The 27,741-nt window shown below is 32.8% G+C and overlaps 1 protein-coding gene and 1 long non-coding RNA gene across 10 annotated transcripts in view; one reads left to right on the top strand and one right to left on the bottom strand.

Annotated features, from left to right (window-relative positions):
• The window catches only part of LOC103099859 (uncharacterized), a 52,224-nt gene extending 41,558 nt beyond the window's left edge, over window positions 1-10,666 (top strand). For 2 of the 6 annotated variants that reach the window (XR_001624323.2, XR_008914119.1), the window contains exon 4: window positions 1,826-2,117. This is a non-coding gene — a long non-coding RNA (uncharacterized LOC103099859). The other 4 variants (XR_001624325.2, XR_001624329.2, XR_008914118.1 and 1 more) reach the window with 4 other exon arrangements.
• The window catches only part of ERBB4 (erb-b2 receptor tyrosine kinase 4), a 1,424,132-nt gene that overhangs the window by 747,711 nt on the left and 648,680 nt on the right, over window positions 1-27,741 (bottom strand). The window lies entirely within an intron of this gene.

The raw sequence follows: 27,741 nt of genomic DNA, 5'->3' as shown, positions 1-27,741 counted from the left end.
ACCCTAAATTTCCTCATACCTCACCTGTCCAACAAGGAAGGAGGTGACTACAGGGCTAGCAGATTTTTTTTTTTAAGGAATCAGTGTTAGAAGTAGATTTCAAGTCTTGGGCAACATGGAGTTCCCTTTCTCATGTGAAAATACAAGGATCCTCTCCTAATCACGGGGAAAGTTAGTTCAAGAAGCCCAGATGCTCTCAGAACAGACCAAGGTTTTCTCAGTCTCCCAGAGCAGATTCTGCACAAAGCAATAAATTGCATGTTTACAAGGGCAAAACTCAGGTTGATGAATTACTGACTCTACTGTGGTCTCAAAACACTTCATGCTTTTTAAATTGTCTAAGTATACATCACCTTGCTAGTTTATGTAAGGCTGTTTTAAAAACTGAGAAAATAGGGCACGGTTACAAGAACGTGGTGACAACATTTATTAGCAAAAGAAGTCAGAGAGGACCGCAAGCTTCCCAATATCCAGCCCCCTGACTTTGATCTCAGATGATCTCAGAAATTCTGTTGAATCAGACAGATTCAATATAATCTATATCTTTTCTTTTAATCTAGGTGTTCTTAGCACGGGCACCATGAAATCTCCTTCAGAAGGGGTAATTGTGCAAATCTGTTGTTATTTTTTAGTCATATCTGACTCTTCATGTTCCCATTTGAGGTTTTCTTAGAAGGAATACTAAAGTAGTTTGCCATTCATTTGTTTCTGCAGCTCATTTTACAAATGAGAGAACAGAGGCAAATTGAGGTAGGTGATCTGTCTAGGGTCACATAGTTAGTAAGGGACTGATACCAGATTTGAACTCAGGTCTTTCTGGCTGTAGGACTGTCACTCTATCCCCTGAATAACCTACATGCTAGTAGTCAATAAACTTGGATGGGAATAATACACCTTTATTTTAGCTAACTCCTAACTGAAATTTAGAATGTCTTTCAATTATCTCAAAACATTATTATGAAAAGACATTCCCAGTTTTTCTCAAAATGTCAAAAGGTCTCTATCACCAAACAGGTTATGAGCCTCTGATTTAATGAGTACTGGCAAATTAGTCTATTTTATTTATAGCCTAGTCCTTAAAAGCATCTTTATTTCAAAATTGCAAAATTGAATTTAATTTTTGTCAAATATATTAAATTTTCATATCAGCATAAAATTAATTGCAAAGAGTAACTAATACAATTTAGGTTACAAGTTAATATGTCCCACTTAGGAAACAAATCCCATGGAAAGGAATAGGGACTGTAAGAGTTAGCCAATCTTTCTATTCAATATGTTAGAGTGTAGAAATATGCTTGATTTTGAAAAATTCTTTACTTAGCAAAGATCCTGATTTCCTCAAAAATATACTCAAATACCAAAATGATCTCAATTCATATGAGCCCTTACTTATAGGTATAATGCAATATACTATCAAAGAACTTAAAATAAAGATAATTTAGAAGTCAGACTTTTCCTTTCTTCTTCCTTCAAGAGAAGGAAAATTCTCTTGAAGCTAACATATAAGTTTTACTAGCATCTGCTTTCCCTCTGATTCAGACATTAGCAAAAGTAAATATAACTCCGAAATCTGACTTGTCTTGATTGCTTTACCTAATACTTTAGCATGTTTTTTTATGTTGTTTTTACATTTCCTTTTTTAATAGGTCACATTTTTCTAAGAGCTTTTTAATTATGTTAAAATAGTTGAATGAATCTTAAGCAGTGGGAGTATTTGGCGAAACCTTCTGATCTGTTGGACTCAGATAACTCCAACAGAAATGATCTGGATATACAATGTGTAATATCTAGACTTATTCTTCTTAATTTTATCTTGTTCACACAGGCACAATCAGATACATAATGGAATCAAACCAGGATCAGATAACTTAATGTTGAAGGAGATTTTGAAGAACAATTAATCCAAACTCTCCATTTTGAGGAAAATGAGATCTATCATTGGGAAATAATTTTCCCAAGATCATACAGGTAATAAATACTATCCCTAAAATTTGAATCCAGGTTTTGACTTCCAAACCCTCAGTTTTACTGTCATACCAATGTTACTTTTCTGTCATTGTATTGGGGCAAAGTGGAATGGAGATTTAAATGAAAAATAAATATACAGAGTTAATGTTTATGACTTTTTTATTTTAATTTGTTAATATCTGATTTTAGTGGATTTGACTAACTGAATATTCACAAGATCTTCATTTCAACCTACCTTCTGTGAAACAATGAACCAATAAATTAAAAAAAATGTTTCTTCAATATCCAAACATAATATCAATTGTATGTAGAATGATGATAATAATAATTGCATTTTACATGTTTTATAAATCATCTTTCTTCACAACTCAGTGAGGTAGTGAATGTAAGAGCTACCATTTCCACTTCCATGTGAGGAAAGAGAGGCACCCAGAGAGTGTGACTTGTCTGTGGCCACACAGCTAGTATCAGATCTAAGATTCATATTCAGATATGCTGATTCTAGGTCAAGGTATCCACTACAGGATAATTTCTTTGTAATTATGGTATCCATTTTCTTTTAAAAAATAGAACATCCGGTAAATTCATTTTATCTTGCTGTTCCTGTACCAGTTAAAAAAACACCTTCCCATTTTAGAATCAAGCAGTAAGGACAAGGCAATGGTATTTAAGTTAATGCCCCAAGTTATCATAGCTAGGAAGTGTCTGAGGCAAGTTATGAACTCAGGACCTCCCATCTTTATGCCTGGCTCTCAATCCACTGAGCCACATAGCTGCCCCTGCACTTGCTTTTTAATAAATACATTCAGTGTGATAATCTTTGCCCTTTAGACAAAAAAAAAAATTGTAGCCAACTATCTTTTCAGTTCAGCCATGTGAACCTCAAACATAGATAATTTATGCATAGCATGCATACAGAACATGACATTTCTTAATAGCCTTGTGTAACCCATTCATAAATGTAAAGGGACAGAGTCAAAAGCCCAAGAAAATCACAAAAGTAATCAGAGAAGACAAGTTACATTTTGCATAAAAGCCTTCTGAACTTAGACCTGGAAATTAAAATAGGAATGTTAACGTTTCTACTTGATTTAAAGGCACTGTGTACTGGCATTTTTTTTTTTTGTAAGAGATACTGTTATATATAGAGAGAAGAGCAATGAATGTAGAATTAGGAGCCAAATTTTAGTCCTGGCTTTGACACTAATTAACTGTATAATCCAGAACTAATTATTTCCTTATTTCTGTGTCTAAATCCCTGCTTCTATAAAATAAGAGGAGTTAAGAAAGTTGAATGTTGAAATCCCCAGAAGAAAGGGAAATGGAAGACAGAAGGGGACCAGGAAGAAGGGGGGGAAGGAAAAGAAAGGGAAGAAGGAAGAAAATGAAGAAGGGTTGAGTAAAAAGGAAGCAATATATTTTTCCCAGATTTCCAAGTAAATGTGATATACTTAACTATTTAATTTAATACTTATTTAATTTAATTTAATACTTAACTAAGATGCCTTCCAATTCTAAATCCTATGACTGATTTTGTTTGGAGGATCATAAGTCTATCTGGAAGATGTTAACTTTCAAGACAATGACAGTAGTTCTGGTACTGAAGTCAGAAGAACTAGGTTGGAATATCAATTCTGCTGCTTGCTTTTGTTTTATTTTGAGTAAAATCACATTACCTTTCCTGGTGTCATTCTAAATGAGAGCACTGTACTAGAAGATCTCGAAGTTCCTTTTTATTTCTAACAGGGTGTAATCAAGTATTCTTATATCAGTGTTAGCTGGTTTATCACGTATGACTTAAAAATGAGTCATTCTACTTGCCTTTCACTGAGGCAGAATTCTGGAGTTCAAAATCTCACTCATCCTTGTTGGTCTTGACCAAGTTACTTAAGCATTAATTTCTTCATCTGCAAATTGAGAGAATTGGACTAGACTTTTATGTTTCTTTCCAGCTACAGATTAATGATGCCCTTATAAGTAACTTAGAGAGGTACTTGTTTCTATGCAACTGTAGATTTAACCAGGATAATAACAACTTGCGTTAAGGTAGATGTTTACATTTTCTAAAACTCAAAAATTAGCCAATTTTATATTCCAGTCTCATATTCCTTAGTCACTTATTGCTAGCTAGTAAGTAGTTACACCAAGTCTAGTGATTCCAAAAGCAGGCCCTGTTTTATTAAACCAGGGATTCTTAAAATTTTTTTTTGTTTGTTTAGCAGATTCTTTTGCTAATCCAGTAACGTCTTTGGACTCTGAGAAATAATGTTTTAGAATCACCTAATAAAATGCAGAGGATCACAAATTATATTGAATATAATTATCAAAATTATCTAGGACTTATTTCATTATATCAGAGATTATTAACATTTTGTTGTGTAACAGACTCTATTGTCAATCTAGCAAAATCTACAGAATCCTCAGAATGATATTTTAAAGACATATAATAACATGCAGAGCATTATAGAGAAAACAAATTCTAGTGAATACTATATATAATTATTCAAATCAATATTCTTAAAAAACATGTTCACAAATCATGGGGTAAGAAATCCTACATTACTCCATTTTTCTTCTTCCTCCTTCCATCCTCTTCCAGGAGAACTGGAACTTCTGGAGAAATTGACTACTGCCATTAGGGTGCCCCATGAGCATACTGCCATACTGTTGGTCAAGGAAAGTGGCAAATGTCTTCCTGCTGTCCTATATGCATATAGTTAGGAGTAACAGGAATACTATTGGTATTCTCCAGATTTGCCAATCCAATGAGAATTTGGGATTGATCATTTTTGAGAAATGTCCAGCTCAAAAATTACTTTCTCTAATTCATATTTAAAACTTTGTATAATTTTCTGGACTGAGGCATGAGGCACAAAGGTGTTAAATTACTTTTACAGGGCAATTCAGAGGCAGGATTTGAGCCTGGGTCTTCCTAACTAAAACTTGAGCATTCAATCACCAAACTATATAGTCTCTATTCCTCAGTCTAAACAGATTTTTGTGGGATAACTTGGAAAAGAAGTTTTCAAAATAACATATTCCATTTTTATGGGAAAATATAGTGTCCTCAAAATAAACAACATAAATATGTTTTTCAAGTAGGATCGGTTCTAAAATGGGCAAAATATATGACCATATCTGTCACCTGTTCAATAACTTTCAGAGGCTCCCACCTACCTCCAGGATTAATTTAAAATTCCCAGCTAAAGGGGACTTTTAATGTCCTTCATAACTTAGTCTTTTCCCTAACTTTCTAGTCTTCTTACACTTTAATCCAAGCCAGTAATAATGTCCTCCTCACTGTTCCTTAAATAAGACTCTCCATCTCTCAGCTGGACATTTATAATTGCTAGTCTGCATGACTAGAAGGCTCTATCTCCTTATTTCCACTTCCTAACTTCTCTGGCTTCATTCAAGTCTCTGCTAAAATCCACCTTTTGTAAGAAGAAACTTTTGACTATCCTCCTTAAACTTAGTGTCTTTACTTTTAGATTATCTCCAATTTATCTTGTATCTTGTTTGTATTTAGTTGTTGAGCTCTTTGAATAAACATGTTTTATCACTCCTTTTTTTGTATCCCCATCACTTAGCATAATGCTGAGCACATAGTAGGCACCTATAAAATTCTGGTTGACTTTCCTGAAAAAGGAAGGCTACAGTATTGATATAGTGTGCCAGAGTTAGGACACAATTATAGAAAGTAGCTCTGTAATTCAATTCTAGTTGTTATATTTCAGGAAAGCAACTCATAAAATGAAACATGTCCAGAGAAGAGGTATAAAAATGGCGAATTGGCTAGAAAACACACAGATGGTTTGAAGAAATTGAGAGACAAGATCCCTTGGACAGATATGAAACATGGAGTTCCCAAATTTTCAGGTCTATAATGGGAAAAAACAAAGAATGGAACACATATCAACCAGGCTCCTACTATGTGCAAGGAATTTTGCTTTGATATTTTATCTGTCTTTAAGTTAATAGACTTTTTCTGCTTGGTTCTGGGAGGAAGATTGTGAAGGGGGAATGGAAATAGTAGCAGTCAACTGAAATTTCCAAAAGTGTAATGATAAATAAATAAATTTAAGCTTGATATTTAACTTCCCAACAATTAAAATTATCCCAAACTGGAGACAGATTGCCTCTAGAAATAATAGTCTCACTTTCCCTCAAGGCATTCAAGCAAAAGACTTCCAGATAACCATTTATTAGACACAATGAAGATGATAATTCTTCTTCAGGTGTTGAATTACATCAAACTGCCACCAAGACCCCTGATAATTGTAAAATTCTATGATTCTGTGTACTCAGAACAATGGATAAAAGCAGCAGAAAGAAATGTTTTTGTATTGATGTAAGAATATTCTTTATGAACAAAGAGATCTTATCATATTGGGGGGAAAAAAGAAATAATGCATGTTTAGAAGGGTTGTTAGCAATTGAAAAGCCTTAGGAGACTTTCTAGTCTAATAATCTAGCTAGACAGATAACAAAACTGTGGCCCAGAGAAATTAAGTGACTTCATTTGTGTTTATGCATTGTTTGGGTAACAGAGACAGCCAATGTGGGCTTGCCCTTAATACTTGGCTGTTAGGAATAATTCTGAAGAGAAAGTAAAATACAGAATACCTATAATCACTAAACAGTTCTTTCATTTTGACAATTGCTTTTGTGTGTTTTTAAACTTTCAGTTTTTCAATTTATATACCCCCTACTTATTTTTCATCAAGTTCACATCAGGGACACCCTCGGATAATCAGATGGAAAGAGGTTCAGCATAAGAAAGGCTCAATAACCAGTGGGAAGCAGACCCATATCCATAATAACCAATGAAAAACAGACTCAAATCAAGGTAAATCAACAAAAAAAATCATAAAGAAACAGGAGACAATTAAAGATAATCACTGATAATCACTGAGAAACAAGTTCACATCAAAGAAAGAAAAGAAATGCTCCAATCTACAAGAGATTCCCATCAAGTATGCTGAGTTTCCATTAAAATTCTGAAAAATAATCCTGCACCATTCCTGAGCTATTATAAACATTTCCAAATTTTAAAAAATCACATCAATTTTAAGAATGATCATCTGTGTTCTATAATTCAAATGGAACATTTCATGGTCAAATGGGTTTTCTTTTGATTTCTGGAATTTAAAAACAATAAGAGAAATCATTCTGTGGAAATGTGTGTTATAATTTGCATTTTCATCTAAAATGACTCTCATATACCTATAAAACAAACTCCCTGGAATACCTGAGAACTGGTGTTAGGGATGTAATATATATATATATATATATATATATTTATATATATATATTTATATACATATATATTATGGCAGGGCTATTCTTTCAACTTGTTTTTGTCCCTTTCTTCCCTAGTGAATAGTTATTTCTTGGAATATCATGCATGACTTCTAATATCCTACCTAGTATAAATCCTAGGACTCAAAACATTACTTTATGTGTTACTAAATCTCTGAGCCTCAGCTTTCTCAACTTTAAAATGGAAATAACACTAATACAATCCATCTCACAGGATTAGCATGAGGAAAGCATATTTTTAAACTTTTAAAAGGCTACATGTGACTTAGAAGAAGCAGTGTTCATATGCCAGATGTTTGCCTGAAAAACTGTAAATAGATTAATCTTGTGTAAGGTGAATAAAATTTTAAATGTACTGTGAGATCTGGTTATTTAAAAATGCTGGCAATAATGTTGAAAGAAAGAATAGAATTTTTTTTTGTAACAAAAACTTATAATGAAAATTTGCCTCTTTTGTCAATTTTTGTGTTCATAAAGACATTTCTCTTACAGTAGGGCTATACCTGCCTCACGTCCTATAATCTGGCCTTAATCAAACATACAGTAGACCTCTGATTCTTCCTCTTAATTTTCTTTTACTTCCCATTGTTCAAATCTATCTCGGTTGATACCATATGCTTTGGTCGAAAAGATTACATCTTTCCCACTCTTTTTTCTAGCCCCATATTGACATAAAAGTCCCTGAGAAAATTAGCATGCCAGCTATATGGGACTTCAGTTTATATTTTTGAAAAACAAACACAGGGAGTCTTTTAAAAATCTATGATAACAATCCATTTGCTTTTATCTTTCATGGTTCATCAATCAAAGAAGACAACCATATGGGCATTTAGTGTTGTATTTAGCTTAAGCCCAAGCAAGCTTTAAATTTGACAATGAGATTTATCACCAATGAATAATAAGACTGAAATGCCCTATGCAGGTGGTAAAAACCACTGTAGATGTTGCCAGACCAAAGAAAAGTTTGAAGTAATGACTTCAGCATGAGGCTATTTCTTCGGCTCATGAGTGAGGAGGGAATGTGATAAGCATTTATAGAGCACCTGCTATGTGGCAGGCAGCATTCTAAGTGCTTTAAAAAAACATCTATTTTAGAATTAATACTGAATATTGGTTCTAAGGCAGAAGAGGGGTAACGACTAGGCAATTGGTGTTAAGTGACTTACACACATTTACACAGCTAGTAAATGTCTGAGGCCAGATTTGAATTGAGGAAGATGAGTCTTACTTGACTGTAAGACCAGCTTTCTATCTACCACACTACATAGTTGTCTCTAGTGATGCAGGTACTAAATATAAATAGAAAATAATCCACAGTTTTATGTTCTCTCCCGCTTGTGTTTCTATCATGACAATGTAAGAAAAAGAAGCAGAGAGGACAAAAACAGATGTGACTTTTAGGTCATTTACAAAATTAATTAGGCTGTTGGTATAATAACAGAGAGATGCTTATCTAAAGGATGAAATATTCTCCTCCAGAGGAATCAATCAAATCATATCTATATTATCGTTCTCAATATAATTAAAATAAAAAAGGTGTGAACAATTAAACACTAAATAAAAGGATGATGTGTGGTTGCTTTTCAGAATCATGAATAAAGGAGACATTGTATGGATATGGGAAATGGAAACATTATTTCATGGGACAATTGGTCATTTTGTCTTCTATTGTTCATGACTGAGCACAGGCAAGAGGACTGTTATAAAGATAGTTATAGATTATACACCAATATCTTTTGCAAAAGATAACAAAGGGAAATTGTATTATGAACTTAATGAGATCTTTCAAGCCAATTAACATCATCCCCTGATATTTCAGAGTGAAAGAAAACAGATGGAAGAACAGAAACCAATAGGTTGGAACAAAATTAAGATTTAGAAACTGAAGAGGTCAGCCTTTTAGAATGCTTATACCTATATGTTAGAAATATTTTCTTCATTGCAAGGATTAGAAGATACTTGAAATGTCAAGTGACAACAAAATAAGAAAACATAACAGACCAAGAACATACACAAAAATAATTTGAGCCATTATTTTTTTTTCTAAGAAGGACCTTTAATTTCCTTGGTAGGTAGAATTCCCAATATGGAAACTTCCTCTCTGTATTTTTTGTACATTTGCAAGTATTCTGCAATTTATAGTCCTTTGGAGTTGACTGGATCACTGAAGTTAACTTTCTCAGGTTCACTCAGGCAGAATATAGCAGAAGAAGGACTCAAATCTAGGTCTTTCCAACCCTGAAGTCAGCACTTTATCTACTCCACTCCACTGCCTCTTAAACCATGTCTGATTCATAGGAAACTACAGAATATATAGTATGGGTTTCATATCAAAATAAGCTCTTTTTGTATAATCAGATTATTGGTTAGGGTAAAGATTAAAATGAATATCAAAATAGTACAGAAAAGTATAAGATTAAGGGAATGACACTGGAATTGTAACAATCCAAATGCAAGCTCCTGAAACATACTGTAAAAACTAGAAAAATGTAAATGAGGATATTGACTAATTATTTCCATTTATTATATAACCATTATAAATGCCATCACAATGAATAGCCCTGAAGAACCAACAAAAAAAATCCATCAAGAAACATTTGTTCTCTTTGCCATGCAGAAAGACATGGCAGTCAAATGTAATGCCTCTATATAGTCTGAATTCATATAAAAATATTACAAAGAAGAAAGGAAAATTATGAAAAATAATGCCTCAAAAACAATGAAAAACTCTGAGGAGGAAAATGAGCCTGCTGAAAGGTTGGCATGTAGCATTCATTATCCCAATTATACATAGGGTATATGTAGGTCCCTTATGTTGCGCAAAGTAAAATACAGTATCTGGATCCATCATGGGAGAACCAATTCTGCTTTGAAACCATCAATCCCATGCATTTTGAAGCCATCATGTGGCTTAACCTTTTACACCTGACTTGATCGTCTTAATCATTCTGGGTGACTTCTTTGACTACAGCATGAGAGGTCACCTCCTCTACCTTTTTTGCAGAAGGTAGTTTCTTATCAAAGTTCCTCTCGAGGAAGTGAGGTAATAAAAAATTAGAGAAATCAGACATTTTGCATATGAGTCTATTTTAACCATTAATTATAGTAGAACTATTTCATTTCAATATTAATACTTTATTCTTCCATTGTTATTTTAAAAGAGCAGAAATGGCATTGCAGTAAAAGGAATTGAGAATTGAGAACAGTTGGACCTCACCAAATTTTGCAAGAAGAAATCCATGCTAAAGATGAAAACTTTAAAAACATATGAGGGATCAAATTTATATATCTCAAAGATAGAAAAAGTAGTGAGAACAATTGAAAAGATGAACAATCTTTATAATAATAAAGTGACCAAGAAGATAACCATCTCATATTTACTTATATAAACTATTTGAAAGAATAGTTTATGATTATATAAAGGTTATTTTGCTGAAAATATGGGGTCAGTGCTACAATATACTGTCACCCATTTAAGATAGAACAGAGAAAACAAGACCCTGTTAAGATTATGATTTCAAAAATTCCATGACTCAGTTAACATCTGTAATAAAGTTGTTTTCTATGGTAATACCATCCAAGATGTCAGGATAAGTCTAGAGATCACTTTTTTGAGTAGTCCTATAATTCTTAGAAATAAGAAAGGCATAAGGAAGTGAGCGAGGTATACTCCCAAAGTATTCAGCACTCCTACTAAGAAGGTACTGGGGAACACTGTTAGTTCAGTGGATTGAGATCCAGGGTACAAATCTGTTCTCAGATACTTTTTCTAGCCATGTAACCCTGGAGAAATCACTTAAGCGCCATTGCCTAGCCCTTACAAGTCTTCTCTGCCTTAGAACCAATACCCAACACTGATTCTAAGACAGAAGTTAAGGGTTAAAAAAAAGAAAATAGCTACTGAACAAAGTTCTAACTAAATTGAAATCCCTTCTATGCAATTGTCTATAGTTGACATTGCAACACATAGGTCGATTGCATTGACAATACAGACTATACTCAATTCGAGGTACAATTACTCATAAAAGGGTTGTAAAATAATTGGAAAAGGAAAAGCCAACTGAATAAATAGTTCCTCCTGTGAGAATAAACAGCCTACTGAGTATGTCCTTCAGTATTTATCATGCAGATAAGCATTATTGATCAGATATAACCTGAACCCAGAAGCAAACAAGAAGGGAAGGCTCACTTGGATCTAATTTTGTAAATTGGATAGCAAGTTCAGTGAATCCAATATGCTGCCTGTTTAAACAGTATGTATTCTTAACATTAGTATTCTTTGGGGTTGTTGAGTTATTCAGTGCATAGGTCCTGGGTTCAAATGTGGCCTCAGATACTTCTATCTGTACAATCCAGGGCAAGTAACGTATTCCCAATTGCCTAGCCCTTACCCATTACTGCCCTGGAATCAATATACAATATTGACTCTAAGCCAGAAAGCAAAGATTTAAAAAAATTAATATTATTCCAGTGATGTGGTACCACTGACAAGTCATTAAAGGGAACGTAAGGACATGTAATGAAAATAAGTAGATCACAATATATAATCAGCGTTGACTTCTGCATGAGATTGGCACAAAAGTCATTTTGAAAGGTATAACTTACTAGTAAAGAAAATAGTCTGGTATGGTGAGAAAAGCAAGAAAAGCAAGAGGGAGAGTAACAGATGGGGAGTGTTACACTAAGATCTTCAAACTATTAAAAGACAGAGAAGAATGTCTTCAGAACAGAGGATACTTTATAGTATATTTAGGCAAGGACATGGGGAATAATAATATAGAATCAGAAATCATGAATAAAATATTATAGGGGAACACTCATAGTAATGATATTAGAAATCCAATGAAATGTCAAAAGAAGTGTGAATATATATATGTATGTATATATACTTGTATACACATAGATGCATATTTGTACATACATATGTATAACATGATTAACTGAAAATTTATAATATCAGTATAAATTTTATTTTTGGTTTCTTAATGTTGTAACCTAAAATAAAATAAAATGTATTGCTCTAAAACAGATGTAACAAAAAAACCTAACATTATTACATTGATATTTTTGAATGGAAATAATGACTTGTTTGCAAAACGTTCAGCAATATCAAGGGAGGAATAGATGTGCCAGTAACAGTTAACTGGACAGGAATAAACTAACACCCACTATTCCCAAAAGCTCCTTTCAAACAGTTTATGTTCTCCCCCCCCCCAAACTCTGCTTTTCCTCTCTTCTCTTCATGACTCTTTATCATAGAACAAGGAACTTTATTTAGAGGTAGCAACCCAACAAAACTCTCTCACATTTCTCCAAATAACTTTAAAATAATTTCTTAAATCAAGTTCTGAAATGGAAGAGCCAACAAATAGTCAGAGTAAGACAATTTCCAACTAAATTAAAACACAAGTGGTTGACAGAAGAGGTTCTTTGGAGGAATTTGTGACAGATGCAACAGAAGAAGCAGCTTTAAGAGGTAAGCCAAAGAGAGTAAGAGGGTAGGACAACTGATAAGAAAGAGATCACAGGAGATACTTCTTGGCACTGGATGCAGATGTTACTGATTAGCATCTCCATTGTCTATAAGTGTTTTGGGGGTAGCAATTCCAGGGAGGAGAGAATGTTAGTATTTGCTACTTCAGGAGAACAGAAGCCCTGGTCACAGTCCCAACAGCTATGTAAGTACCAACTCTTGAGGCTGTTGGTGAGCAAGGTCCCTTCCTGGGTAAAAACCATAGCATAAACGAGGAGAGCAGTGAACAGCTCTTTCTCCAAATCATACCACCTTAGAAATACTGAAAACTTGCAGTCCCCCAGAAATGGCTCTGAACAGAGTAGCACAAATGAAGCCTGGTTGTTTTGGGAGAGTTCATTCCTCAAGCCCCAACTAGCAGACCCCAACTTTAACATGAAGTTCAATGTAAACATATAAGCGATAAATATGAGAATAAAATATGAATTAATTTTTCTTGTGCTTGGTAATATCAACAAACAAACTATTCTTCAATTGTTAGCAGAATTAACTGATGGAACCTAAAAACTTCCTAACCAATCACAATTGAGCAGAGAATATATTAATTTGTTTTTAAAATAGGATCTGCCCTTTTGCAGTTGAAATTATTACAGATTTAAAAAATATTCACAAATTGTATTTTTCCAGTACACCTACACTTCCCTCCCACTCTTAATCAAATAACACATTAGTTAAAAAGTATAAAGATATGATGATGTTTCACACGTGGTCTATATTTAAAAAAATAACATGAAATATTTTTTCTTAAACAATATCAATATTTTATTTAGTGCTGATTGGTGAAAAACAATATAAGCAAAGAATATACATACCAATAGTTATTTAGTCATTGTGTCTTTGAAATGGAGAGAAAACCCTTTTCTAGCACAAAAGAAATCTAAAGCACTCAGAAGAGATTAATTAAATTTAGAAGATTTATATTCATGCTTTCCCTAAGTTAATGACTGAAGTAAGAATTAGAATAAACTTCAGGAACCATCTAGTACAATTTGTCCCTAAAAGGAATACCCACAATTAATCCACCTGATGAATAGTCATTGAGAACTTGCTTGAAGACATCTGTAGAGACAGCTTATTCAGATAGGAGCAGCACTAAGTGTTAACGTTTTTATTTGTATAAAACCTGTATCTTCCTTTTTCCAACTATCCATCAATTATTCTCATTTCTTCCCTCCCAGGCCAAAAAAATGTAATTGTCCTTCCTTTAAATATTTGAAGATTGCTATCTTTTTCTCTCTTTTGTGTCCTCTTTTCCAGGCTAAATCCTTCCAATTCCATCCTCATAACACAGATGCAAATCTTCTCACAATTATGTTGCCCTCTTTTTTGACATTTTAGATTGTCAACATAACAGCCAGAAATGAAAACAATATTCCAAATGCCATTTTTATAAAAACAGTACAGAGGGACTATCTCTTGCTATTTCTGAAAACTAGGTCAATCTTCTTGCAGTCCAAGATCATACTGTATTGGCTTTTGACACTTACATGTCATTGATGAATCATATTAAGCTTATACTCTCCTAAAGTCCAAGAAAATTGTATGTTTCCTTCTGTGTTGTGGAAATCAGAGGGTTAGCAACTATGGTACTTAAGGTAATATTCATAACTCAGAGAAGCAGAGGGACAATATGAACAGAGCCCTGAACTTGGAATAAGGAAATATCTACATTAGAACTTCATCCCTGACACTAACTAGTTGTGTAATCTTTGCCAAATCAAAAAGTATCTCCATCGCTCAATCTTCTCATCTGTAAAATAGTAATGATAACCAATTACATATGCCTCACAGATGTAATGGAGTTGCTGTTTCAGGCAATTTAACAAATTAAGATGATCAAATGAGATGTAGTTTTTGTCAACCTTAAAGGGCTGTATACTAATCAATGTTTTCACTTTCAGTGATTTGGTCTCATAATTTCTATATCACTATATTCAAATGTTCGGTGAAACAAATACTTATCTTACTTATGAGACTTATCTTACAGTTGGGAGACAAAGGCACAAGCCAGGGATGACCTAGATGATCTCTAAGATCTCTTCCAGCCTCTAATATACATGATATTAGATATTTTAAAAAGTTATCCTCAATCTATGCATATATATATAGATATATATTTATATATTTATACACTCACAGAAACATGAAGCTGATTTGTATTGCAATTGGAATTCAAAGAAGAAAAACTCAAAGACAGTTAAAATAGCTGTGGAAGGATGCGCAGAGAAGTTTGGGCATGAACAGGGCCTTGAAAAAGAGAAATATATTTGGAGCAAAGAAGTCAATAAGAGAAATAGGGCAAAATGAGACAGTGGATTCCATTTGCTTCCATTCAAATAATTAAATGTATGCCCCATGCAAAACATTATGCCAGATGCTGCTGGTCGGATCTTGTTCAATTAAAACTGTAAAGCAGGGGTTAGTGAACTATTGCTGGAGGGTCAAATTCTGACTGCAGAATGTTTTTGTCTGGCCCTCTGCTAAAATGCTTTTACATGATTAAATACATTTAAATTATTGAGAAAATTATGTTATTCATATCTACCTATCTACCATTTAAACATGTAAAAATACAGCTATCTGCAAATAAAAACTAAGGTGGACTCTATTTTTCCCTGTAGCTATACTTTTGCCGACTCTTATTGAAGAGTTATACAGTCAGTAAGTTCTCTAGCATTTATTATGCACCTACTATGTATGTGCCAAACTCTGCTAAAGTAGAGATTCAAAGAAAAGGAAGAGACTTCTTGATCTTACGGAGCTTACAGTCTACAGAGAGAGAAAGAGTTGTTTTTATAAGAACATCAAAAAAATCTTAATTTTTAATAGCTGCAATTTTGAGAAATATTATTAAGGACTTCTTGGCCAATATTCAAGAAGTAAAAAATAGTCATGCTACAGGTCCCTGATTACCACCAAAAAAAGAAAAAAGAAAAAAGAAAAAAAAACAACTGAATGGAAGAAAATATATTACATGAATGAAATAACCAGGGGACTACTGACATAAGCAAATGGTTTTTCTTACATATTCCTATCCCTGAAAATTCTGAATGGTTTAGTTTGATCTACAGAATAATTACACTTTCATTGTCACATGTTTTTCTTCTCTATCCTAATCAATTTTAACCAATTTCCTGATTAGTGTCTGTCCAATGAAGCTTTATATTTGAAAGAAATAAGACTTCATGTTCATTTGTGTTTGTTTGTTGTCCTTTTTTTTTGAGGGGACTCACTCCTCTGAATCAGAATTCATTTTAGTTAATGAAGGACCTTCCTAACAAAAATAGTCCTCTTAACAACTATAGAAAAGATACTATTAGGCAAGGATAGCATCCCCTGGTGTAAAGATGTGCGAAGGACATAGGTAAATAGCAGGGGGCTTCTGGGTATAAATCCAAATGTAATATATTCTTTAGAGGTGTCACTTCTGTGAAGAAGGAAATAAAGCAGAATTGACCACAAAAGACCACAATGAAGGTAAAGATAAAAGTGGGATTTCTAAAGCTGAGTGGTGATAAAGACAATCCTGGCCTCATTCAGAGAAATAGATAATAAGAAATAATAGTAAAAGATAAAAAAAAATAAAAATAAGAGATGAAACAAGGTATTTATTCAAATCAGCAAGCATTTATTGTATACCTGCAGGCAAAGTATGAAATTAGGTAAAGAATATGAAGAGTCCAAGTTCTCAAGGCGCTTATATTTCATTGGTGAGTTATGATTAAGACTGATTATAAATGTGTTATTGTTATCATTCTCATTATGAATTATAATTCTATGATATCATTATATTATAAGTTGAAACTGTTGATTTAATAATAAGCAAGTCTCAGTTATTAGTTGATTGACAACTGAGTATGATATTTAGAATATGTAATCTATAGCAGTAGTAAGGTAAACATAGATCCCTGTAATCAGATAGAAGTCCTCTCCCACTTTTTGTAATTAACTTACACGATATAGAGACTTGATTTTGAGATGCCTCTGTAAACAGCTGTAGGGACTAAGGTGACCACAGATAATTGGCAAATTATCTACTAAGGACACAAACATTTCAAGATCATCACTCTGAGACCCTCCTCCTTGAGCCATCTAAAAAGAAGTAATTTTAGTAATCTAAAAAGAAGTAAAAAGAAGAGATGTTAGCCATAAACTCAGGACTCCTGGTATCAGAAAGGGTGGTAAACAATTATATAAGTATCTCGGTCATCTCTATAAACACCTTTCACATTTGATTCTTAAGATCTCAGATTATGCTGGGTATGTCTACTGACCACTGACTTGTGTGATTTTCTTATCATATTAAAGTCAATTTGCTCAGAATATTTCTTTCCAGACTTTCTTTACCCTTATGACATGTAAGACCACCAAATAAAGGAGATGGCACCAGAATAGAGCCCTGAAGGTAGGCAAGGATTCTAAGATATGGATGTGAGAAAAGAATGAATTCTAGAGGGTATAATCTATGCAAAGCCTCAGAAGTGGAATACTGAATGTCTAGTACTGGGAATTATCTTATTTGGGGATAAATTCTTAGGAAATAAGGTTCAAAGACTAAAAGAAATGAGATATTTGTTGAATCATGCATGATGATCCTACTTCTGAAGGCAGATTTACAGTAGAAGATGATCCTAGAAGAATGCTTTGTGACATCAAGAGATCATATAATGACATTTAGCATATGACTGACCAGCATATGCATATCCTCCAATATCTAGTATAATTAAGAGTCGACCATATATCATCTGGTTAGAAATAAGCATTTTTCTATTATTCTATCCATACCTCATTTCCTAAGAAATAACAATTTGAAAAATAGAACAAGGAAATCTGCTTAGTTTTTTTTTTTCTCCAAGAACATCAAGAATGACCCACTGCAAACACATCTTTCACAATCCTGACAGCTGGTCAAAGGCTTTCTGGGTAGATAAAATTGCAACTATTTTTCAAAAACCAATTCTCTGGTAAGAACATTTGGCTAAAAGTTACCCTAAAACAATAGTAAATATCCCCTCTAAATCCGAATAAGCTACTGGAATAGTGTCCTATCACAGTATTAATATATATTTTCCATTCTTTTTTTATTCTTTCTATATTTGGCAATAAAATTATTTAAATTGAGTTCAATAATTGTATCTTTCAGAATAATGTTTTCATGGTGAAAGAGAGGCAAGATGTTTTTTGGTTTGTCCCTCTCAACTAAACTAATTAGGCTAACAGTTACTAAATCACTTTACCCATTTGATCTGGTAAAAATAAAAGTACTTTATTAAATTTGTAAGATAAATAAAATTAGGTTAGTATATATAATTTTAATTATAGGAAATATGGTGCTTTAGATAGAAATGGCTTTGGAGCCAGAAATCCAAGATTTCAAGTCTATCCTCTAATACATCATTACATTGAATGACCATAACCAAGTCACTTAACACTGTAAATTCTATATGAATTTATAATAGAGTGGGTAATTTGCATTAGTGAAAAACATTTCCCTACCCAAATTTTTCTGCACTGAATATATCATAAATCAGGAACCCATAATGAAGTATATCCTTTCAAGTTATTAATGTATTATTTGACAACTATAGTCTGTAACACTAAAAAGAGATACAAAATGTATATTGTACACCAAAATATTTGCATTTAAAAAAATTTGCATTTGACAAAAATTGAAAAAAATAAACTTTACACTATATTGTATATTTTTAAATTGATTGACCCTGGTAAAATTATGTAGGAGAAAATTTTATCTAATGTTCTTTTGCTAAAACTCACTCTTTCAGTGATTTTCTTTTTTCCTCACACTTAATATATCTGATATCCTCAACTAAAACTGTTTGAATTAATATGTAAATGGATAGGATCTGTACCTTTTCATGGGGCATTTGTATTTCAATAATGTAAAAGTGGTAAAAATCATTTGACTTGGTATAAAGCCATCCCCTAGAATCCAGGTATGCTAAAGCTAATAAATGTAGTGACTGGTATTTCTTCCCCTCTCCCTGAGCTTCTTGGTAGATTGTCACAAATAGAGTTAATTCTCTATGTCCCTTCAACTCAATTTAGAAAATGCATTGGTCCTACCTATACATCATCTTCCCTTACTGAAGAATAATTAAATATCCAGGTAGTGCCAGCCATCTTTTTGCTTTAAACTATGTAAGTTTGAACCCTGAACCAAAGTATGAAAGCCATCATAATGTTCCATATACAGAAAACACCAGGTCATGTCCTGCCCTTGTCAGGGAGGCAGGTGCCTTGGGGGGACTGAAAACTAAGACTGTTTCCTATTGGGATTTGTTCTTCATCCTTGGAGCGTAGTAATAAACTGTTGTTAATGGCTAGTCTTCTATGATTCCATTAGGCTTCATCCAAATTCTCCTGAACTACAAATACCAACCAAGACACCTCAAGTTAAAATAATGAACTTCTGAAGGAAGAATTTAAAGATTCAACAGAGAATTAGGGACATCTTTCTTAGATGGGGCTTCTGGCACTTTAACTGAATTCTGGCACTGAGAGATGCTGGCATATTATCAACAAATATTATTTAAATTTCACAAAATTTCAATTTTTTCTATATCAGTTTACAAAATTAAAATTTAGAAAAGATAAATCAATGAATAAGTGAATAAATTTTTATCATGTGCCTACAATGGTGCCTGACATTATTGAAAGAAGCAACACATGTAGGGTAAAAAGTAAACAGGAAAGGGGAGTTTGGGTCCAGAAAATCATAAGAATTGTGACTTCATGGGCCATTGGATGGCTATATATTTTCTACATGATATATTTTGTCTGCTCCATGTATAAGTTAGATTTTCTGGAAAAATGCAGAACTGATTTGAATTCAGTGATCTTTTCTACAATAATTGAAACATTTTGATTCTATCTATTTCATCCCTGAATTTTCCACTTGACCTTTCAATGTGTCAAAAATCTACAGAAATCTAAGAAACTTTAACTGGAATCAGTAAATGATAATGTATAAGATAATGCCTATTTTTAATTGCAGAATCTTGAACTGCAGAATCTTGAAAGATTGATTCGCTTAACAACCCACTTTTACAGATGGGGAAACTGAGATCTAGCAAAATAAAGTAACTTGAAATAGAACTCATTTAATAGGTTGCAGGACCACAACTCTGAATCCAGTGAATCTTCCAAGATAGTAAACTTTTCCACATCCTTTCTTGCTATAACTGATGTCATTAATGTGTAAATATTCTCATTGCATCTCAGTAGATCTTCAGGTAATATAAGATCTTAATGTACCAGCTCCACTTGACAGCCGAGATCTGCTGGAGTTAACTCTACTTGGCAGCCAAGTTTATACTTCAGAATGGGCAAATGTTACAAATAGGGCTTTTGTCTAGAAACTAAATTTGTTTTTTTAGATTTTTAAATAAAGTCTAAAAAAACATTCTTAGTTCTTTTGGTTGGCTTTGGTCCTCAAGTCATAGTTTGTCAACATTCACTAAAGAAAGTGCTAAAACAATGTTAATATTTTGAATTAAACTTAAAAGGCATATTGTGCATACAGTATATTTTCTTTTGGAACAATCATTGCTAAACATTTCCCACCACATTTCTGTGACCATGTTTCACAAGGATTTTTTTTCAAATGAGATAAATAGGGACATAATCCATCAATTATTGACTTAGTGCTTGCTATGTGTCCAACTCTGTGATGAGCAACAAACTGGCAAGTGTAAATTTGGTAAGAGTCTCTTCCATTCAACTTATTTGTACCCTCCCAGACTTCATAATTTGTTACTATTACTATATACTTTACATTGCTGAATATCCAAATGAAGTGGGAAACATGTTCATGTTCATAAATAGCTAAGTGTTTTGGCATATTGGACATGAGACATACAGAACTTTGGATGTTTCCACTGAGGCACTGAAATGCAAGCATATAGACTCATCTGAGTATACATTACTCAAGGCTGTATTAAACCATGCAGCAGAGTATCCACCACTGTCTTCTTCAGAGGGTTGCTTTGAGGAAAATGGTTAATAATCTTTAAAGCCCTTTGTGACTGTGAACTGTCTTCATTATGATTATTTTCAGGCACAAGTCATCCATCAGAAGTGATCATCACGAGTAGGATGGAAACTGACTATGTGCTACTAGACTATCTGATACTCTTCCCAAATGGGTTAGTAGGAAACAATAGCTAGGGCAAAGAATTGGAAATCTTACATATAATATTCCAGAGCACTCTTTAATATTCAGTTGGGAAATTCTGCTGAGTCCTTGATATTTTTAAAAAATGAACTTGAAATCCAGAAACAGACTCAAATTGGAAAGCGTGAAATTTCTGAACATGCCATTTCACACATAGTATTGATGTTTGCCTTCTCAAATAAAACTAAAGGATAATGAGTCACGGATGACTTTTTAGTAAGTGAAAGCTTTTTGCAGTAATGTGCTAATTGCAAGTGACACTGTAGATCTGTGTGTTTATCCTGTGGTGCCATGTTGTGGGTATGGTGCAAAAGTGAGAAATACTGAAAAACATCAAATGCATGCGTGAAGTTAATTTTGCACTCCCTCTGTCTCAGGCTGATTAGCAAAAATTAAATTCTCTACAAATCAACTCATGTTTCAAAAGCAATGTGAAAATACTATATTTCTGATTGTGAGCCAAACAAATTCAAACTATTTATGCAACGTATTCATGTATAAATACATATTTTCAAACTACTTATGTTGGAAGTTGTAAAAAGAGAGCTAACATAAAACAGAGCAAAGCAAATGCTTTCATTTAACTGTTGCTGGGATCATTTGCTCTAATATTTAACTACAGATATTTAACATTTTTATTCTTGCATTCAGTGTGACTTTAAGAAATTATTTTAGTGCAAGCAGGAATGTAACCAAATTACAAAGATCAAGTAGGATTCAAGAGATACAAGAGGATAAATCTAATCAGCCCCTTCATGGAGGTAGTATTCCCAAAGATGTTATACATTGCATATATTTTTGGACTTTTTCAATGTACTGATCAATTATGATGATATTTTTACCTCTATAAAAAGTTATTATTTGTTATATACAGTGCTTTTCTAGGAAGGGAAGGAGAGGAACAGTTGTGATAACAATGACGATTGAAGAAACAAAAGTTGCCAATAAAAATCTACTTTAAATTATTTTCTTGGATTATTTTAATAAGACAACAATTGATCAAGCTCTTAAGACTGTAGGAAAAAAGTTCACAGTTTCATAGTCAAGTAGTCAAACCAATATAATGAATAGAAATAGACCTGACAGAAATAGAAGGATCTAATAAAGAAAACAATAAAATCAAGACTGAGATGAAAGGTGTTTTTCAAGTCATCTAACAATACAATTCATAGCCTCCACCATATTTGTTTTATTTTATTTTATTTTATTTTTTGAAACCCTTACTTTCTGTCTTGGAGTCAATACTGTGTATTGGCTCCAAGGCAGAAGAATGGTAAGGGCTAGGCAATGGGTTTTCAAGTGACTTGCCCAGGATCACACAACTGGGAAGTGTCTGAGGTCAGATTTGAACCTAGGACCTCCCATCTCTAGGCCTGGCTCTCAATCCACTGAGCCACCCATCTGTCCCTACACCATATTTGTTTTAGAGTTGAAGAAATTAATGTCCAAGAGGGTGAGGTGACTTGACCAAGAATGCAAAAATAATAAGAGGAAAAGGCAAAACATGAAGCCAAGACCTCGCTTTTTAACACTTACCTTCAATATCAGAATTAGAATTAGAATCAATTGGTTCCAAGGCAAATGAGTGATTAGGACTAGGCAAATGACTTATCCAGGGTCATTCATCTAGGAAGTATCTGAGGTCAGATTTGAACCAGGAACTCCCACCACTGGATCATGCTCTCAATCTACTGACACACCTAGTTCCCTCACCCTTGCCACCTGCCAACATCCTTTTTATTGAATCTCATAATGTAGAGAGTCTGAATTATTTTAACTTGATTATTTAATTATAATTCAAAATATAGTTATGTATAACTTAGAAATAGTAAGCTATTAACTACCTATTTCCCTTGTTCAAGTTAATCAATCCATTTATTCATTTCCAGTACAAATGCTATGCAAATAGAAGATTGCCTAGCTAAATTTAACACACAAAGCATGTTTAAATTAACACGTTTATATACCATGTCATGTGTATATAAAATGCACATACATGTACATGTGATATAGAATAAATTAAAAGAGCATATGTCTATATACATGGCATATCTTAGATATGGAAAGTGGCATAAGGCATATAAATTATTTGGAAACTTATGGTCAATATAAATAGAAAATTACCATAATATGCATAAGGCCAATAGATAAGTTATCAAAAGATATAAAAAACTAAAATGCTCAAAATTACCAATATTTTATAATTTACAAGGCAAAAAAAAATCTCTTGGCAAAAATGAGGAAAACAAGGAATAGTTAGTGCTGAAGTTATTGTATGAAATTCGGTACATTGTTACATTGATGTTATATTTGCAAATCAGTACAACCATTTTGGAAAGTAAGTTGGCATTATACAAATGGTAACTAAATATCTATACATTTTACATTGGAAATGCCAGAAAGCCCCCCAATATTAGCATATTTATATCAGCATTATTTTGTGATTTACAAAGCAAAATAAAGCAAATGTCCTTCATTTGGGGGATGGCCAAGGAATTATGGTACAAGAATATTGCTAGGCTTTAAAAATGAATATGATCAATTCAGGGAAATATGTGAACTGCAGAAAAGGACAGTAATTAGAGTCAAGGATATAATGACCACAACGATGTTAATGGGAAGAACCACCACCATTAACAATCAAAAGTGAATGTCATATAATGGAAAAAGCTGATAGTAAAATGAATAGAGTACCAGGCTTTCTATAAGAAGGATATGAGCTCATATTCAACCTCAGACACTCACCTGTGTGACCCTAAGCATTTCACTTGTTTATTTGTCTCAGTTTTTTCTATTTTAAATTAGAATAGTAATAGCATCTACTTTTCTTATTTGTTGGCAGGATTGGATGAAATAATATAAAAATAAATTAGTGCTTAGCATAGTGGTTGGCAAATTGTAAGATGTATATAGAGGATTATTCTCTTTCTTTCCATCACAAATATAAAGAATCCACATACCCTCCAAATATGATGCAGAAAGAGACCCCCCCCTCAAGGGGGTTAGGTGTTACAAGTGTTGTAGGTACCTATATGAGGTGAGGGGTATGTGTGTGTAAACATACACATACAAATATATATATATATATGTACATATATCTATAGATGCATGTATATATTATATGTATACATCGCATGTATTTTCAGAGATCCTTGAGGTATTGATTAGGTTTTCTGATTTTTTTCTATTTCTCTTTTAAAAACTATTCTTTGGTATATGGGATGGCTATAAGGAAAGGCATGATATAAGAAAATTTTGAAATAGAAAAATAAAGCATCAATAAAATATACATTTAAAACAAAGAACTCTAAGAAATGTATTAAAATGATATGTTATTGGAAGGATGGCTAAAGAATGAAGCTGAGGAGGAGTTATACCTCTGTTTCCATAGAGTAGTCTGAAAACAGTTTATAAATGAGGGTATCAAAGGAATATCAGAAATGGTGTCCATTAAGTTAAAGAAGTGATCAACTTAAAGATTTGATGAATAACAATGTTAGAGAACTAATTTTTATTCCCAAATATGATTATTATTCACTATGCAATTGACTTTGAAAACTTATTTCATTATGCTTGTGATATCAATTTCTTTTTTAATGAAGTGACTGTCAATCTCCCACAATCTAAATGAAAATTGAGTAGGTATCTGATAATTTGTATTATTAAATCATATTGTATCACAGTTAGCAAAAGGGTTCAAAGCAACTTTAAAAGATGATAAAACATCTACAGTGCATATTAACAAATCCACTTCGCATATTTCTCAAAAGCCTTTAAAATAAATTTGAAGAATAAGTTCTGTGTATAGAACTTTGAGATTCAAATTGGAACATTAGGAAATCACACAAGTTCAAGAGAGTCTAGTACATTAAATCAGTGATTTAACAACAAATTTTAAATGAGCTACATCATTCTGAGTTAAGTAATGAAATCCTCTTTACAAAAGCAGAACAAGATATAAGTCTAGGAATAACCGTATAGATACTGACACCAACATTCTAATATAATGATTGGTTATCTATTATAGTATAGAAAATATCTTCAACCACTTTGAATCTAATGATATGATGATAGAAAAAGTTTTTTTAATTTTGTGACTTCTCTGGCATCACAATAGGAACATATTTACCCTTTAACATATTAAAATGAGGAGCAACTCAATGTGGACTAGCAATTATTAATTTGGTCTGAAGTTCACATGCTTTTAACTGGTTATATAAAAACATGAATAATTGTAAGCAAAATAAAGCAACAATTTGTATCAGGTTAATCTCTTTCTTTTTGCTTCTTCTTGTTACCCTAGAGACACTTCCCTGCAGTAAATGTTAATTATGAATTTTTCCTACCTATACCTATATTTGTCTTCTTTTTTCTGCATTTACTACTTTAGGACAGCTCACACTATTCTCCTAGAGAGAATATGAGTAGAGAAATAAATATCTAATGAATAAATAAAGGAGAATTAATATTAGATTATCGTTTCACTAACTGACATTTTTATAACAACATTCTTTAATTATTTTCTTATTCCACAAGGAGTAGCCTACCTGACTTTTCTCTAATGGAAATGAAAATTACTCTTTAGTACTATTGATAGATGGTAGAATCAAGAATAAAAGTCATTATTAAAAAAGTTCCCATTTATTTCTTAATTCACCATGTAACATAAGAATACATTCCAATCTAATACATATATGTCTGTTTGTCTTTTTCTCTCTCTTTCTCTGTCTCTCTCAAAGGGCAACTCTTAAAACTACTCCTATGTCCTTTATTTTCTTTTTTACTTATTATTTGGTTTATCCCTTTACAGATGAGACAAAATGCCATTAAATCATATTTTACCACAAAACTATCTCTTAAGTATAATTGAATATAGTTGAATATATGTGGAAATGCCCCCATCTTTAGCAGAATATTTAGCATAAGTACACAGACAATTGTTCTACAGTGGTTATAATTTATTTTTATTATTAATGAGTAAATTGAGGTATGGACTGAATGTTTATTAAATTCATTAATAGGAAGATAACTTAGCAAATGACAGAATTAAAATCCAAAAAATCCATAGGAGTCAATTCATCAAACCTAATAAAATGAAATGTAAAATCCCCCCACAGGGCAAAATATTGAAATGTACAAATACAGCTTTCGTGGAGACAAAAACTAGCCAACAGTTTGTATGAAAAATATCTTTGTGTGATGAAAACTAATTTCAGTCAAGTATGGTATGGGAAATTTTAAAAAAGTTAATGAAATAGTAAGCAGTATTAACAGAATATAGTATTAGCCACAAAGCAAATAAGGGTTCTTCTAGATTATTCACTTGTTAAATCATATTTCATATGTAGTGTCTGGATCTTGATGTCAGAGATTATTCAAGATGAGTTGTAGCACATGCAGAGGAGATCTAGAACCTCAAAAAAGGTCAGATTCAGAATAAAGAAACTTGGGGATAGCCATTTTAGGGGAAAAAGGGGCAATTTCTGAAAAAGATAGCTTTTGAGATGGATCCTCAATAACTACCTCCAAATATTTGAAAGCTAGAAGGTAGAAGATGGATTAGACTTGTTCTTGACCCAGGGAGACAAAACTAGGAGCATTGAGGTAAGGAAGTTATAAAGAGATGATTTTAGCTCTTGATCAGAATTCAGCAACTAAAGCTATCCCCAAAATGAAAGTCAAAATCCTTGTGTTTTTCACCTCTGGGAGTCTTTAAGTATTGACTGAATAATTTCTTCTTATAGGTTTTATAGGATATTCAAATATAACTAAAGATTTAAGTATTTGACCCATAAGGTCCAAGGTTCTCTATATGAGCAAAGCTCAGCAAGATAGGAAGAGATATTGAATTCCCAACTGAGTAAGCAGACTTGTCACAAGAGAACTATAGCTAGGTCAGAGTCAAAATGTGAGCTTACTTCAGATTGGGGAGAAAGGAGACAGAGGAAGAATCTGAAGTTTTAGTACAGAGAGGTTTTAACATGACTTTTAAATCTGGGGTATTAGTTAAGACATTGGTATTATTTTGTTTCATACTGGAGCCAAAGATTTTTTTGAAGCCCATACATGGCATGACACCAATCTTTTGAGGTATTAAAACTGAATTCCCACCAACCACAATAATTTGTCAAGATTCTAGTATTTTCCAGGATATTTTGTGAAATCTGTATAAATAAATATTAAATAGTTTAGCACTAGAGAAAAAACATATAATCCAAACTAATTGATTTGTCCTGATATTTTAAAGAACACAAAAGACAATGAGAAGGTATTTACTAGATGTTAACAGCACAAGATATATAACTAATAAGAAACTGAAAGGACAAGAATAAAGGATGCCATTAAGGAATTTTGTTAGAAGAAGAAAAAAATGGCTGGTCATATTCATGGAGCAACAGAAGAAAAGAAAGGAGGAAAGTCACCAAGTTCTACTTTCGGTACTATTGTAATGTTGGGAGAATGTATGGCCTCTGATTTATTGGATGGAACCTTGTGGTGAACATTTAAGAGAACAGATAAGAGTCATTCAAGGTGGGAAAGCATGAACGGGACACAATTAGGGAGGTTATGATAAATGTTAATGTACCAGTTGTTTGAAAAGAAAAAAGTATCATGAAACTTTTTTTATTTTAATATGTATTTTAACATTTTTAATGTTATTAAAAATTCCTCCATTATTTTCTTAAGTCTATCCAATAAAAAAATTAAGAAATCAAGCCCCTAT

Source organism: Monodelphis domestica, chromosome 8 (genome assembly GCF_027887165.1).
Source record: "Monodelphis domestica isolate mMonDom1 chromosome 8, mMonDom1.pri, whole genome shotgun sequence".
NCBI classification, from domain to species: Eukaryota; Metazoa; Chordata; class Mammalia; order Didelphimorphia; family Didelphidae; genus Monodelphis; species Monodelphis domestica.
The sequence above is the reverse complement of the archived record's forward strand: the minus strand, read 5'-3'. Positions and strand labels throughout refer to the sequence as shown.